Consider the following 13,617-nt stretch of genomic DNA (forward strand, 5'->3'; position numbering starts at 1 on the left):
CTCTTCTGAAGAGAGGCTGGTGAGCTGCTCTGCAGACCTGGCCTCGGGGTGGAGCCCGCTGGGAGCAGCATTTCCCAGTGTACCTGACTGGAGATGCCTTTGGTAGGTAGTGAGCTCCCCGTCATGGGAAGTGTGTGAACAGAGTTGGCTGATCTTCTGATAGTGATGGCATGAGAGCATTTCAAGTGTCAGAAGCAGCATTGGACTTACTGTTTCCAAACTTCATTTTGGATTTTATTCCTGGAGACTGTTACCTACACAATGTTTTTCCTTTGGACAATTCATGTGTTTTACTAAAACAGTACAATTCTTTTTAAAAAGGTAAATCCATGTCTTTATCCTAGAGAGGCTAGCATCAACATGGATAAAGGAAAACAGAAAGCAGTGTTCATTCTAGCTAAAGACTGCTGCCTGCAGAGAGCTCTGGGCCTTGGACCTGCTCCCTCTTTGTTTGCCAAAGGGCTGCTGTCAGTTACTAAGGGGCAGGAGACCGTCTCCGGACCTGACCGGCAGGTGGGAGGAGGGAGGAGGACCTCTCTCCAGGTCTTGGAACATGTTAATCCCACCATGATTCCCTGCTGTTTGCCATTTTGTCTGGGCCCTGTCTCCATCCATGGCCCACGCGACGGGGCCCTCGTTCACCTCCGGGAGACACTGGCCCCCAGTGAGCCTGGGCTCATGGCCCTTCCCCGTCTGTGCCACCAGACTGACAGGCTCTCCACCAGGGATCCTCTCAAGGCTCTTGTCCACAGGCACAATTTGAAAGGTAAATCAGGAGCAAACATTTCAGACATATTAATGCAAAATGCAGGCCTTGGTTCTCAAAAGCTAACCAGTGTCTAGGCACCTCCAGAGGCCCCTGGGAGCACCTGTGTGCCCGAGACCCCACCCCGTGCAGCCGGCCCGTAGGGACGGGGTGGTGCCTTGGGGTGGCTGCTGGCCCAGACCCCAGGCCCCTAGCGCTGTGGGAGTGGCTGTCACCCGGGTAGCCACTCCACCCTTCATCCTGCAGTGGAGGGATGCGGAGAGGTAGGGAGGAGGCTGGCAAGAGGTCACCCACGGAGCCCAGCAGACTTTGAGAACAATGGCAACCTGCTAATGCGCCCTGGAACATTCTGAACTCAGTAACGTCTATCCTGGCGGGGTTTTGTCTGGGGCAGAAATAATTAAAAGGAAAAGAAAGAAAGAGCCCAAGTTCTGCCGGCTCCTCTGTGGTCCTGCGGGGGACGCCCGGCTGCATGTCAGGGCACCTCCAGGAGACTCTGAACAGGCCAGGTCCATGTTTATGGCCAATCATTCTCCTCTGATATCATCTCTGGAGGCACCCCAAAGCACTGAATCGTGCAGGCTTCTGCTGTCACTCTGTCTCTCCGTGGACATCCGCTGGCTTTCCGCACATCTCACGTCCAGGAGAGACGTCTCCTCCTGAGATCAGAAGCAAAGAGAGAGAAACTCTCTCCAGGTCTTGGGACATGTTGATGTCCAAACTGGAAGTACCCCCGACACTCCACAGGCAGACAGATGAGGCGCCATGTTCTTTCTAGCGGCCACCAACAAACCGGTCACTGCTCAGAGATACTGGTGGTAGAGACGAGGGTCTGGGTGGAGAAAGATAGACCACACAGGCCTGAGCTCTGAGGACATGTGGGCACCCTAGGTTCCAGGAAAGGCAGGCCCAACAGAGTTGGGGGGGGCCCTCTGTGCCGGCGGCTCCGTAGCTCAGGAGCTTCAGGAGCTGTGGGGAGACAGGGGCCGGCCCCTGGTGCCCGCGGAGCCCAGCCCTCGTCCAGACCCAGGGCCCGGCTGCGCAGCAGTTCCCTAGAAGGATCATTTGACTTTTATCAGGATCCACTTTCTGCACTCGCTTCTATAAGGAGACAACTGTGTTTGCCAGCTGGAGGGTACCCAGAACTGCCTGAGCCTGCCCAGGGCCTGCCCTGCCGGGCTGGGGTGGAGGTGGGCTCAGAAGGTCCATTTGGCAGGGCCCTCCCGTTCCGGAATGGGAATTGCTGGGAGCTTCACAGGTCTGCACGCAGGGCCGTCCGATGTGGCCCAAGAGGGTCAGGCCTCCCAGCTTGCTCTTACCCCGACCCGCGGGGTACCCGTGACTCCTGAATCCTGTCTCTGCCTTGACTAGCAAGATTAGTTTGCATTGAAGGTGTTTTGTGTTGCACACATTAAAAGCAAACATTCAGATTATCAACAATTATTTGTAGGCCTGCTTGGGCGTTCCTTCGTGTTCTGTTTTGCTGGGAACCACCACACCCCGAGCAGGAGCTTTCCCTGCCACCGAGGCCCTGCCTTTGGCATCCTCGTCCCACTAAAGCCGAGGCTGCTCCTCAGGACAATCAACAGAAAGGAGCAAAAGACCGTAGGAAGGGAAAGACACACAACGCAGGGCGGCAGGGGCCTCTGCATCTGCCGTGGAGCTGGGGGTCTGTCCTCATGCCTCCGGAGACCCGCGGGCCCTTCCGGCCCGGCCCCCCCTTGCCCTGCGTCTCCCACTGGCCTGGGGCTGGAGCTCAGAGCTCACACCTCCTGCCTGGCGCCCGGCTCCCTGCCCTCCCGCCTGCTCCGGACGCCCTCTCCGAGCCCGCGGGAACTGACTGCCCCACAAGCACCCCGCGGGTTGTCCCGCCCCCGTGCCTCACACACTGTACTGTTCTTTTTCCTGAAAACTTCCTTCTTTGCCGACAATGGACATCTCCATCCCACCTCCTCCGGGAAATCCTCAAGGACCATGTCTCTCTCTCCGCCCCTGGAGGCCGGCTCTCTGAGCTCTGTAGGTCTTTGTCTGCGGGCATAGGCCTCGCCCAGGTGCCTGCCAGGTGGCATGCTCCCTGGAGAACCTTCCAGCAATCTGGCCATCCAGCGTCTGACACCCCAGGCTGCGAGCAAGGCACCAGGGGTGAAAAAGAGGGGGCGCACCCACGTTCATGAGACATGATTGCAAGGGACTACCTCCTGGACATCCACAGCCTGGTGCCAGCCCCAGGGTCCCCTCTGCTGGCAATGGCCTCGTCATGGTCCTGGAGCTGTTCTGGCCAAGTGGTTCTGCTCACTGAGCCACCAGGACACAGGTCTGGCTGAGCCCTTGGTGACCCACCCAGGACCTTTTCGACCTTCATGCTGGACGACACGGCTCCATCCCAGCAGAGGAGCTGCAGGGGCCCAAGAGGCCCCTTCCCCGGAGTAAGCCGTGAGGTCACCGGCAAACTCCCAGCAGAGAAGCCGACCTCCAGGCCCTCTAACTTAGCGATGGAGCGGCGACCAGGTGGTGGCCGGCCGCCTGCAGTGGTTCTCACACGTGCCTCAAGGTTGGTCGGAGGGGGATGCCATGTCGGGGAGGCCGGCTGCCCCACTCTGAAATGGCTCTGGGGTAGCTGGGGAGGGCAAAGTGGGCAGGTGTGGGTGGGAAAGCCAGACTGACCGCAGGCGGCCAACTGCACGCAGCTGTCCATGGGAACCGGGTGGTCCCTGTGGAGGAAGGGCAGAGGGTCCAGGGTCACACAGAGGAGGGCCCGAGCTTTGCAGGGAGACAGGACCATGGAGTCTGGAGCTGGCTGGCGTGAGTCTGGGAGAGCAAGTGCCATAGGCAGAGACAAGACCCCGAGGGGTGTCCTCCGCCCAGAGAGACCCTCAGCCCTCGGCCCTTGTGGGACGAGCTGACTGTGGGACTTCCCCTGAGGGGGCATGTGTCCCTGGAGAGCCTGGCTTGGGGGCAGATGGACCAGTGGCCCTCTCGCAGCACCCTGGCTGCTCACGGAGGCCCCTGGAAGGACCCCTGGGGGAGGGGAGAGAGAGGTTCCGCCCTCAGTGCCCTGGCGGCCGCCAGGACCCGGACAGCTCGTGTCTTCTTGCCCCGACCCGGGGCAGGCCGGACCAGCGGGCTGGGAGGGCTCAGGTGGGTCCTCGGGGAAGGTGAGCAGCAACACCTGAGCCCACTTAGTGGTGAGGTGATCCTTCCCAAAGCCTCCGGGGTTCGAGACTCGGTGGCCGGAGGCCAGCGCCCACCAGAGCCACTGAGCATTTTCCCCATCCCGGGGTACAAATGCGAGTCCCCGGCTTGCCGAGAGGCCTGGATGTTCTCTTAAACCCCAGGAACACAGAGACCCGGAGGGGATTTGAAGAGCTGCCTTGATATCTGGATCCCAGCTGGCCCGTCCCATCACAGGAAGTGGGTGGCTTGAGGCTCTGCAGGGCCCCCCAGGGGCGCCTGCCTCCCTCACTGTCCCCGCCCCTCCCCTGGTGGCTCCTCCTTCCTCCCAGCCCGCCCCGGCCAGGCCCGCAGGACCCCTTTCTGCAGGCACACCGGCTGCCTCCCCCAGAGATGCTTCCCTCAAACCCTCCCACGGCCTCCAGGCTGGGCCAGCGGACCCACTGAGGTCACCTCTGAAGCTGGGCCCCACATCCTCCTGGGCAGCCCCCTCCCTTCATGCCCCCCCACCCCGAGCTGACTCCTGCCCTCCTGGGAACACGAGCCTCCTGCCCTCAGAGACCTGACACGGCGGATGCCCTTCTCTGCTCCCTCCGTCCCCTTAGCCTGTGGCCTCGGCTCCAAAGCTGGGTCTGCACCGGGCGTCCCCCAAGCTCTGCCTTCCAAGGCCCACGGCTGACCTCCCCATGTTCCCCCGGGAGGCATCCATGGGGGTCTTTCCAGCTGAACTCCAACCACAGCCATGGCCCAGGGCCTCCTCCTTGGGCCCTGACGTGCTCCCTCCCGGTGTCCCCACCTTATGCAGTGACCCACGGGCCCACCTGTCCACGTCCCCCAGTCTCCTGTCACCCCTGCCTGCTGCTGTCCCCGCTGGTCCCCTGGCGGGCCTTCGTGTATGTGCGAGATGCCCACCTCCCCGACGTCGGTCCAGAGGCCGAGCTGGGCACCCGTGCAGACAGCCCGCTGCGCACCTCAGCATGTCAGGAGGAGTGATCCAACTGCACCTCGTCCCCACCTTGTGCATGCTCATGTCTGTGTCCCCTCCCAGTGTCCTCCTCGGCCGGGATGCCCCGTTCGCCCCTCCCAGGTCCCACTGCCCTTCCTCTCTGCCAGGCCTTCTGCTCCCCTCCCTCTGGGACTCCCGCTCTGTCCCCGTCTCACGGTCTCTCCTTCGTTTCTGACTCTCTGTCTCTGTCTCTCTCACTGTTTGGTTTCTCTCTCTCTGCCTCCTCCTTTTGTCTCAGGAATTTTATTTATTGCAAAAGCAACATTACAACAACATGACAGGAAATGTTTAAAGGAGAAAAGTTTGCTCCCGGCCCCACAACCCAAGCCCAGTGGCTGCCTTCCCTGTTTTTCTTGTTTTCTCCTGGCCTTGGCCGGCAACGTCACAGGGACACAGGGCTCCGGAGGGGGCCTCTCAACACTGTGCCCGCATCTTCCATGCTCACCACTCCCCCTCAGCAGTGCCGTCACCGCCCTCCCGAGGACGGCCACATGCCGTTGTCCCAGGCTGGTCGAGGCAGACACCGCACGTCTGTCCCTGAAGGAGCCGGCACGGGGGCTACGGCCGTGGGGGGAGCAGCTCAGTGGAACTCGCTTCCTGAGGCCTGGACAGATGCAGCACAGAGGAGCGTAGGGAGAGCACCGCAGAGCTGCCTGCAGCCGTCACACGGGAGCCAGGTCTTTGTCACCCGAGTGTCCGTGAGAGAGCACGGTGCGTGGCAGCCGCGTCCCTCCGACGTGGCACCTGCTTTAGCGAGGGGTGGGGAGGGCGCCTGCTACCAGCACTGGGGGCTGCAGGCGGAGGGGAGCGGGGAAAGTGATGACTTTTCCTGGACACCCCTGCCTTGGCCCATGGAGCATGTGTTCCTGTGACTTAAGAAATGCGCTGGGGGCCCAGGCACCCCAGAAGCCCCCTGCCCCCAATCTGGTGCACCGGAAACAGCCAGGAGAAGGGAACCTGGTGAACGGCCGAGCTCAGGAGGGCGCCCAGCCCGAGCCCATGACACTGTGCTTCTGAGGATGGGCTCCGTCCTCCACCTTGGCGCCCGCTCCCTGGGTGGGCCCTCGCACCCAGCAATTACCACCTCAGTCCCTCCCGCACACCTCCGTCCTGAGCAGGCCAGCCACCGTCCTCAGTCAACACACCACCCACGAGGAAGGGGGGCTGGCTTCCTCCTTCTAGCCCCCTCCTCAAACTGGTTCCCCCTCCCTCCTCCCTCCTCCCTCCTCCCCCCTCCCTCCTCTCTCCCTCTACGGGGCTCCTCACCCTTGTCACTTGAGCTCTGCCCCAGGTGTGCTGGTGCCCCACCCCTACCCCATCTTTATCTCCCAGCTCAGGTCTCCTGATCTCCTGTGACCACAGCCTCCAACATGTTGCTGCCATCTCAACTCCAACACAGGCTGCACTATGTCCCCCGCTGCATCCACAGAAGGATGCTCCCTCCTCCCTGAATCCCAGGCCAAGAACCCCCAGAGAAGGTGCCCACTTTACCCCATCCCCTATGGGAGGCCCCAGCAGCTTCTGGATGGGTAGAGGTGTAACTCCCAGGAGAGGGGCTGCCCCAGGTGGGCAGTCAGGCTCAATCCACACAGAGCATGGTTTCAGGTAGGAAGCCAGCTGCCAGGCGGGGAGCCACAGTGTTGAGGGTGCAGAGAGGCTGATGCCTGCCTACCAGGCGTCCTGGGCTCGGCTCTTCGTGGACAGGCCCCCTTCTCCTGGCTGCTCCCAGTGTGCTAGGAGTCAGCCCCTTCACCTGGAAGCCACTCCCCTGGTTTATTCTTTGCCTCCTGCTCTTATGGGATGTTCTCTCCATATTAGCAGGTGCCATGGAGCCTGGCTCCTGCAGCAGCCAGAGCTGCTTGGGGGGCTGTCTTTGCTCAGACTTGGTTTTTCAGGCCATATGTCAGCATTTCTCGGGAGCACACCCAACCTCCTCTGACCTCCAGGGGCTTCTGAAAAATACACCAGCAAGCACCGTTAGTAAGGTTGTAAAATTGCACAGCTACTATGGAAAACAGTATGGCAATTGCTCAGAAAACTAGAAATGGAATTACCATATGACCTTGCAATTCCATTTGTGGGTGTGTTCTCCAAAGAACTGAAAGCGGGGACTCTGAGAGACGTTTGCACACCCACGTTCACAGCAGCACCATTCACAACAGCCAACAGGTGCAAGCAGCCTCAGGGTCCATCCACAGATGGATGGATGAACAAGATGTGTATGTCCATGCGGTGGGATATTCAGGCTTAGGAGCTGGTATGGGGCAGTTGCAGTGGGTGGGGTTCCAGAGGGCAGGCTGCATACTTAGCTGAGTGAGGTTGGGGTTAGCCTGCTTAACTCAACTCCTAGTGATGAGTGACTCACAGCTGGTTGCCTCAGGTCAGGGAAATGGAAAAACCCCAAGAGTGTTAATAAATATTTTCCTTATACACTTTATTAATTGTGTCTCTACATGGCCTGGAGGATGTTAATTTCCTTCTGTCCAGATCTCACTCACAGTGACAGAAACACTGTCTGGGGGTGTCTTTGCATCTTGGGTCCCACTTGTAGGGAGATGCTCCCTTGCTTTATAGACAAACTATGATGATGATTGTGGTGGTGATGGTGGTGATGGTGAAGATGGTGACGGTGGTGGTGATGGTGGTGGTGGTGGTGGTGGTGATGATGGTGGTGATGGTGATGGTGATGGTGATGATGGTGGTGATGGTGGTGATGATGGTGGTGGTGATGGTGGTGATGGTGGTGGTGGTGATGGTAATGGTGGTGGTGATGGTGGTGATGATGGTGGTGATGATGATGATGATGGTGGTGATGGTATGGTGGTGGTGATGGTGGTGATGATGGTGGTGATGGTGATGGTGATGATGGTGGTGGTGGTGATGGTAATGGTGGTGGTGATGAAGGTGATGATGGTGGTGATGATGATGATGATGGTAGGTCAGAAGCTGGACATACAGCTCTGGGTTTTGGGGATAGTCAGGCTTGGAAGTGAAAAATGGGATTTTATCTGTGACAATTAGGTGGCGTTTATCTGAGACCAGGGCTGGGGGCCACTGTGTGGGGTTGGAAGGGAAGAGACTGGGAAAGACAGGGTGTCTGGCAAATGGTCTTTCTAGTCTCTTGTTATATCCCACTCCTGATCCTGTGTCTCAAGCCTGGATTGTCCTTGGCCGCATGCATGCCTGGTCACAGCAGGGTGGCCAACCTCCTCCTTCCCTTCCTTGGCACTCCTTTCCCGTGCCAACCACACCCTCGGCAGGACCAGACCCCACCAGGAAATGCATTCCAGTAGCTGTTGTTTTGGGCACGGCAGCTGCATGGGAGGAAGGTGGCCCGCCCAGGATGGGCTTTTCACTGCTGTGTTTTGTTCTGTCTCGGTTTAGGGCAACATTAAGCTCTAAATCAAAGGATGAAAACAGTGGAATTCCATTGTGCATGGTGAAGCAGAAAATGCTCACTGGCCCCAGTCACTGCCCCTCAGTGACTGGTTTGCTCTCCCTCACTGGTCCCAGACAATGGCCTGGCTCTGCTCCATATGCAGACTAGGGCGCACACCACGAATGCGCTTTCTGTATTTCCGCTCTGGATCACAGGCAGTTACCTGGAAATGGGAAAACTGAGCTCATACAATGGGATTTGCATTAAATGTTCTTTGACCTCATTTCTGGGGAGGAAGTAAAGGCTGAGGCCTCTCCATGCGTGATTCCAAAGGCATGTGCCTGGCACGGCTGACCCGCGTGGACCCCGCAGAATTCTATGCAGATCGACTGGTAACTTTCAGTGGTTGGCGGGACGCAGTCTGTGCAGTCCTCACATGTTTCGGCTGCAGAGCCATCGCATCCGTCTCTGGGAGGCAGGGGCACAGGCTCTTCCTGTATCTGGGGTGAGGGCTTGCTGTGCCCTTCCCCACCCCAGTCCTGGCGCCATTGCTTTTTCTGGTGAAACCAGAAATGTTGTGGTTTGGATGGGCATTTCCTTTTTTTGATAGTAACATATTCGGATAATAATAAAGAACTCCCCTTAAAAATATCCAAATGCAAAAAAAGAAATATCCAAATGCAGAATTGCCTGGAGGTTTCATAGAAGAGGAAGCTTGCTTCGGGTGGGGCACTCGGCACAGGCGCGAATGCCCAGGTGTGAGAGCCCAAGCTTTGTCCCAGGCAGCCCCTGTGGGTGCCCTGCGGAGGCTGAGCTTGTCAGCTGCCAGGCCAGCAGAAGAGAAGCCGATGAGCTACACACAGAGTTCTGAGGTCTGCCCCCGGAACCAGAGACTGTCACTTACTGTCCCTCTCCCCGTGGGCCCTCCCAACCCAGGCAGGAGGAGACCGCCTGCCGTGAACCTGAAGGTAGAGAAGGATGACCTCACTTAGCACAGCATCTTTGTTCTGGTCTGGTTCAGGGAAGTGGGGCAGAGCTCAGCCACATGGCCACCACCGATGTGCACAGTGGGTTGGAGCCCTGAGACCTTTGGGCTGAAAGGAGCCTGCATCCTCTAAACTTGTCTCCCCTGGATCTTCCCACCAGATGGGAACTGGGAACGAGTTACGTCTAGCTGTCCTCACACCTTCGACCAGGGTCCTAAGTCCTTGGCAGCTTAGGCCTCCTCCCTGGAACATTCCGTCCCCAGTCAGTGACGCATGTACATGTGGCCCAGGATGCACGTGGTCTGAAGGTGGGGGACGGCCAGCCCGCCCAGCACCCCGCCCACCATAGCTCTCGACGCGTCCTGGGCCGGGGGGCCCCCACAGCAGCTGGTGCCCTCCTCCACCTTGCATCAAGAGCTGCCCCGCCCCTGCTCTGCCGGCTTCCCTTAGGCTGCTGAGTCACGTCCCGGATCGGCTATGACTTCTGGTCGGGCAGAAATGTTTCTGGTTGAGCTGTCAGTGGCTGAACGTTCTTCTTGCCCCTTGACAGGAAAGTTTCAGCTTTGGAAAATTACCAGGCCAGGAAGCAAGGGAAGTTTCTGCCCTGGGCAGTCTGAACAAGAAGTTTCCTGGGCTGGTCTCAGCCTGCGAGAAGCGTTGACTCCTGGTAACCTTTATTAGAACCAATTTCCTAAAAAAGAAAGAAAGAAAAGAAGAAAGAAAGAAAGAAAGAAAGAAAGAAAGAAAGAAAGAAAGAAAGAAAGAAAGAAAGAAAGAAGAAAGAAAGAAAGAAAGAAAGAAAGAAAGAAAGAGAAAGAAAGAAAGAAAGAAAGAAAGAAAGAAAGAAAGAAAGAAAGAAAGAAAGAAAGAAAGAAAGAAAGAAAGAAAGAAAGAAAGAAAGAAAAAGAATCAATTTCCTGATTCTCTGGCAGCCATGAGATCTGTGTCCCAGACCGTCTTCACGGGCACCACCAGTTTGTTCAGGAGAAACTCCGTCCTTTATGAGAGGTGGAGACTCAGCGTGTATTCAGAGTACGTGGATTCCTTCCAGAAAGCACAGGAAACCCCAGTGATTGCCTGAAATGACTAAAACACGCACCCGAGCCCCACCCTGCCCCAGCCCTTCCTAGGTAAACTTCTCTTTGAAAGCACCTGACAGCCAGGTACACACTGGTGACAGGTGAAATAGGAGGTAAATCATTAGAACAGAAGTCACAGTTGCCAAGCAGCCCGGGTCAGGCTGGTTCCGGGAGGGGCGGGCCCAGAACCGCTCCCAGGGCACCAGGCTATGCCCGTGACGCCAACCGTGTCTCTAGGGACCTCTGATCTGGACATTCGCGGCCCCCTCTTCCTTCCTTCTGATGAAGGAGGGAACCTTACCCTGCACCCAGCTCCTTAGGTTGCTGGTTGGGGTGTCGGTCACGCCTGCGTGGGTGTCACTGACATGTGATGCCAGGGAAGGCTCCAAACGCTCCCAAGAGGGGCCACCAAGAAGTCATGCACCGCTCAGCTCTGACGGAGCACGTGGCCTCGAGCGGAGCTGCGGACACCCCGACCTACCCGCCGGGCCCCCCAGCCGGGGCTTCGCGGCCCAGCTTGATCCTGAAAGAGAACGCCTGCCGACAGAGGCACGCGGGGCACCTGGGTAGGCCCGCGTGGTGACAGCGCCTGCGCCGCGCCACGATCCGGCACCCGCCCCAAGGGTCTTGGTCTGCCCAGCTGTGAGATGGGGCCCAGCCGCGCCGCAGTGAGAGCGGTGCCACCCCCGCGTGCTGGGGCCACTGTCCCAGCACGGGCTCACAGTTAGGGAGCGCCAATTAGCCTGTCATCCCCTCTCTGCTTCAAACCCTCCACAGTCCCGGTGACTTCACTGCGTCCAGCACCCACACTCCTTCCCGCGGAGGCCGTGCACGCTTCCTGTCACTGCTGTGACAAATCACCGCGAGCCCAGGGCTGAAAATGACCACACTCCGCATCTGACAGTCCCAGGCCGACGTCTAGTCCGGGCTCACTGGCTGCAGGTGTCCACAGGATGGGGCTCCTTCTGGAGGCTCCAGGGAGAATCCAGGTCCTTGTCTGTCTGGCTCCTGGGGGTGCTGCTTTCCTTGCCTGGGGGCAGAGGCCTGGGGTGGGGGGCATGCAGTCTGCACAGAGCAGAGGAGATGAAGAAAGAAGGGCAGAATCTGGGCCCCCGGGTCAGGTGGGGCTTGGAACTGCCACACTCACTGCAGGATTTGTCAGGTCCTTTGGCACCCCACCGAGTGGGTCTCCTAGGGCGGCCGGCCCCGCCTGGCTCCCCAGCTCGGATGGCCTTGGGGTCCTTGCCTGTCCCTCAGAACACCAGTAGTGCCTCCTTCGTGGCTGTTAACCCAGGTGGGCTGCCTATAGGCGGGAGTTGGCAACATGGCCTTTGACACCCTGGTCCTATTCAGCAGCCACAGGGGCTTTAATTCGACCTTAATTAAATTAGATTTAAAAATTTTTAATGACACTTCCTTCAGCTACTGAAAACTTCTAAGTATCTTTGGAACAACTTAGGTAAAGGGATCTTGGTTTTGGACTCTAAGTTTTATGAAGTTTAAGTACAATCAGTGATTTCTGATAAAAATTCAGTGGGTGGGTTGAGACGTGTAACACGCGGGGGTTTGAAGACCGTAGAGAAAAGGAAAGTATCTCATCAGTCAACCTGTGGAAGGGATACATTTTGGCTACATTGGATGAAATAGAACATATTGTTGAGATTAATTTCGCCTATTTCATGTAAAATTATGCGCGTACCTCCATTTTATTTTTATTGGCCTGGGCTACTCCAGACGCACAAAACTAGGAACCAAGCCCAGCCCTGGAGGCGTTCCTGCACCACCTGGCGGAAGCGTCTTGCCCTTGCTGGCCGGTCTGCGCGTCTGCGTGGGAGCGCGGCCCGCCTCGGGTTCCGTGGGGGCTGGAGGACTTTCCTTGAAACCCCGACGAGAGGGTGCCTGGGTGGCTCAGTTGGTTAAGCGACTGCCTTCGGCTCAGGTCATGATCCTGGAGTCCCGGGATCGAGTCCCACATCGGGCTCCCTGCTCGGCGGGGAGTCTGCTTCTCCCTCTGACCCTCTTCCCTCTCGTGCTCTCTATCTCTCATTCTCTCTCTCTCAAATAAATAAATAAAATCTTTAAAAAAAAAAAAAGAAAAAAAAAAAAAAAAAAAAAAGAAACCCCGACGAGAATTCCAGGTAAACAGCAAGGTTGGTATGACCAGGACCAGCCGGCCTGGAGGGGACTCCCGCCAACCCCTCCTTTGTGGTCCCTGGTGGCCCCCCAGCCCGCAGAGTGCAGGGAGGCCGGAGGGCCAGTGTGCGTGGGGGGCCACCCCTGCAGGGCCAGCAGCGCTCCCTCCGGTGTGGGGCACTTCTGGGGGGGTTGTCCATGCCACGCGGGACTTCAGGGAAGGGGCTGGGCTTGGCCCCGTCATCCTCACATCAAGGCCACTTCTGGGGGCACCGTGACCCCAGCATGACTCAGAGCCCATACCTCTGTGCTCAGGGAACAGCAGGTCACGTGGGGTCACCATGGGTTCTCCGTGACTGTCACCAGGAGCTGGAGTGGAAACATTTGATAAGTCCTAAATCTTTCCCTGGGAAACTCCCCAGTCTTTGCGGGGCTGCCGTGCAGCCAGACCTCTGGCCTCTGCCCCATTTGCCTGTGGCCAGGCGGGGGCGGATGGGGAGGGCTGAGCCACGTACAGGGAGCAGCCGGGACGCTCTGGTGCGGGACGTGGTGCCGGTGTCCCAGGTCCGCGGAGGCGCCCTGGCCCTCCTGTGTCCCCCTGGAGGCCAGCCGGCCCGTGGAAGCCCCAGGGAGGCACCGGCAGCCTTTCCCACAGCCCGGACGCCGGGTAAATGAGAGAGAAGGCGGCCCCTCCCTCTGGAACGCACGTGGGAACCCCATGGGCAGAGGCCCGCCTCGTTCACAAGCTCACCTGCGGGGCTGCTTGCTGGGGTGGCTTCTGCCACCGCTGGCCTGCAAACTGTGTTTCCCTTTCCGTGACCTGCACTGGCCCAGACCACAAGATCGAGATGCGCAGACTAGCGACGTGCAGTTGTGAGCAAGGCTGGGGCGAGCGCGTCTGGAATCCCTCCCGCCCTCCGCAGGCCGACCCTGACCCGGCCTCCCGTCCTGCTCGCCTCCGTGCCCACCCTGCTCTCGGGAGAACGTGAACATGCACAAACATAGAGGGAAGAGCTCGATGTGCCTGGTGTGCCCGTGACCGGCTTCGGCCGCTGCCAACGCTGACCCCACCCAGCCCAGGCACAGGCCCCCCCCCC

General features: G+C 58.6%; 1 long non-coding RNA gene across 1 annotated transcript in view; it reads left to right on the top strand.

Moving 5' to 3' along the window:
• The first annotated feature begins 12,503 nt into the window (after window positions 1-12,503).
• Window positions 12,504-13,617, top strand: part of LOC141371711 (uncharacterized) — an 11,099-nt gene continuing 9,985 nt past the window's right edge. Inside the window, exon 1 of the long non-coding RNA XR_012376874.1 lies at window positions 12,504-12,525. This is a non-coding gene — a long non-coding RNA (uncharacterized lncRNA). The remainder of the gene's footprint in view (window positions 12,526-13,617) is intronic.

This window comes from Callorhinus ursinus, unplaced genomic scaffold, assembly GCF_003265705.2.
Source record: "Callorhinus ursinus isolate GAN/ISIS: 27379988/994484 unplaced genomic scaffold, GSC_fseal_2.0 scaffold89, whole genome shotgun sequence".
Lineage (NCBI taxonomy): Eukaryota > Metazoa > Chordata > Mammalia > Carnivora > Otariidae > Callorhinus > Callorhinus ursinus.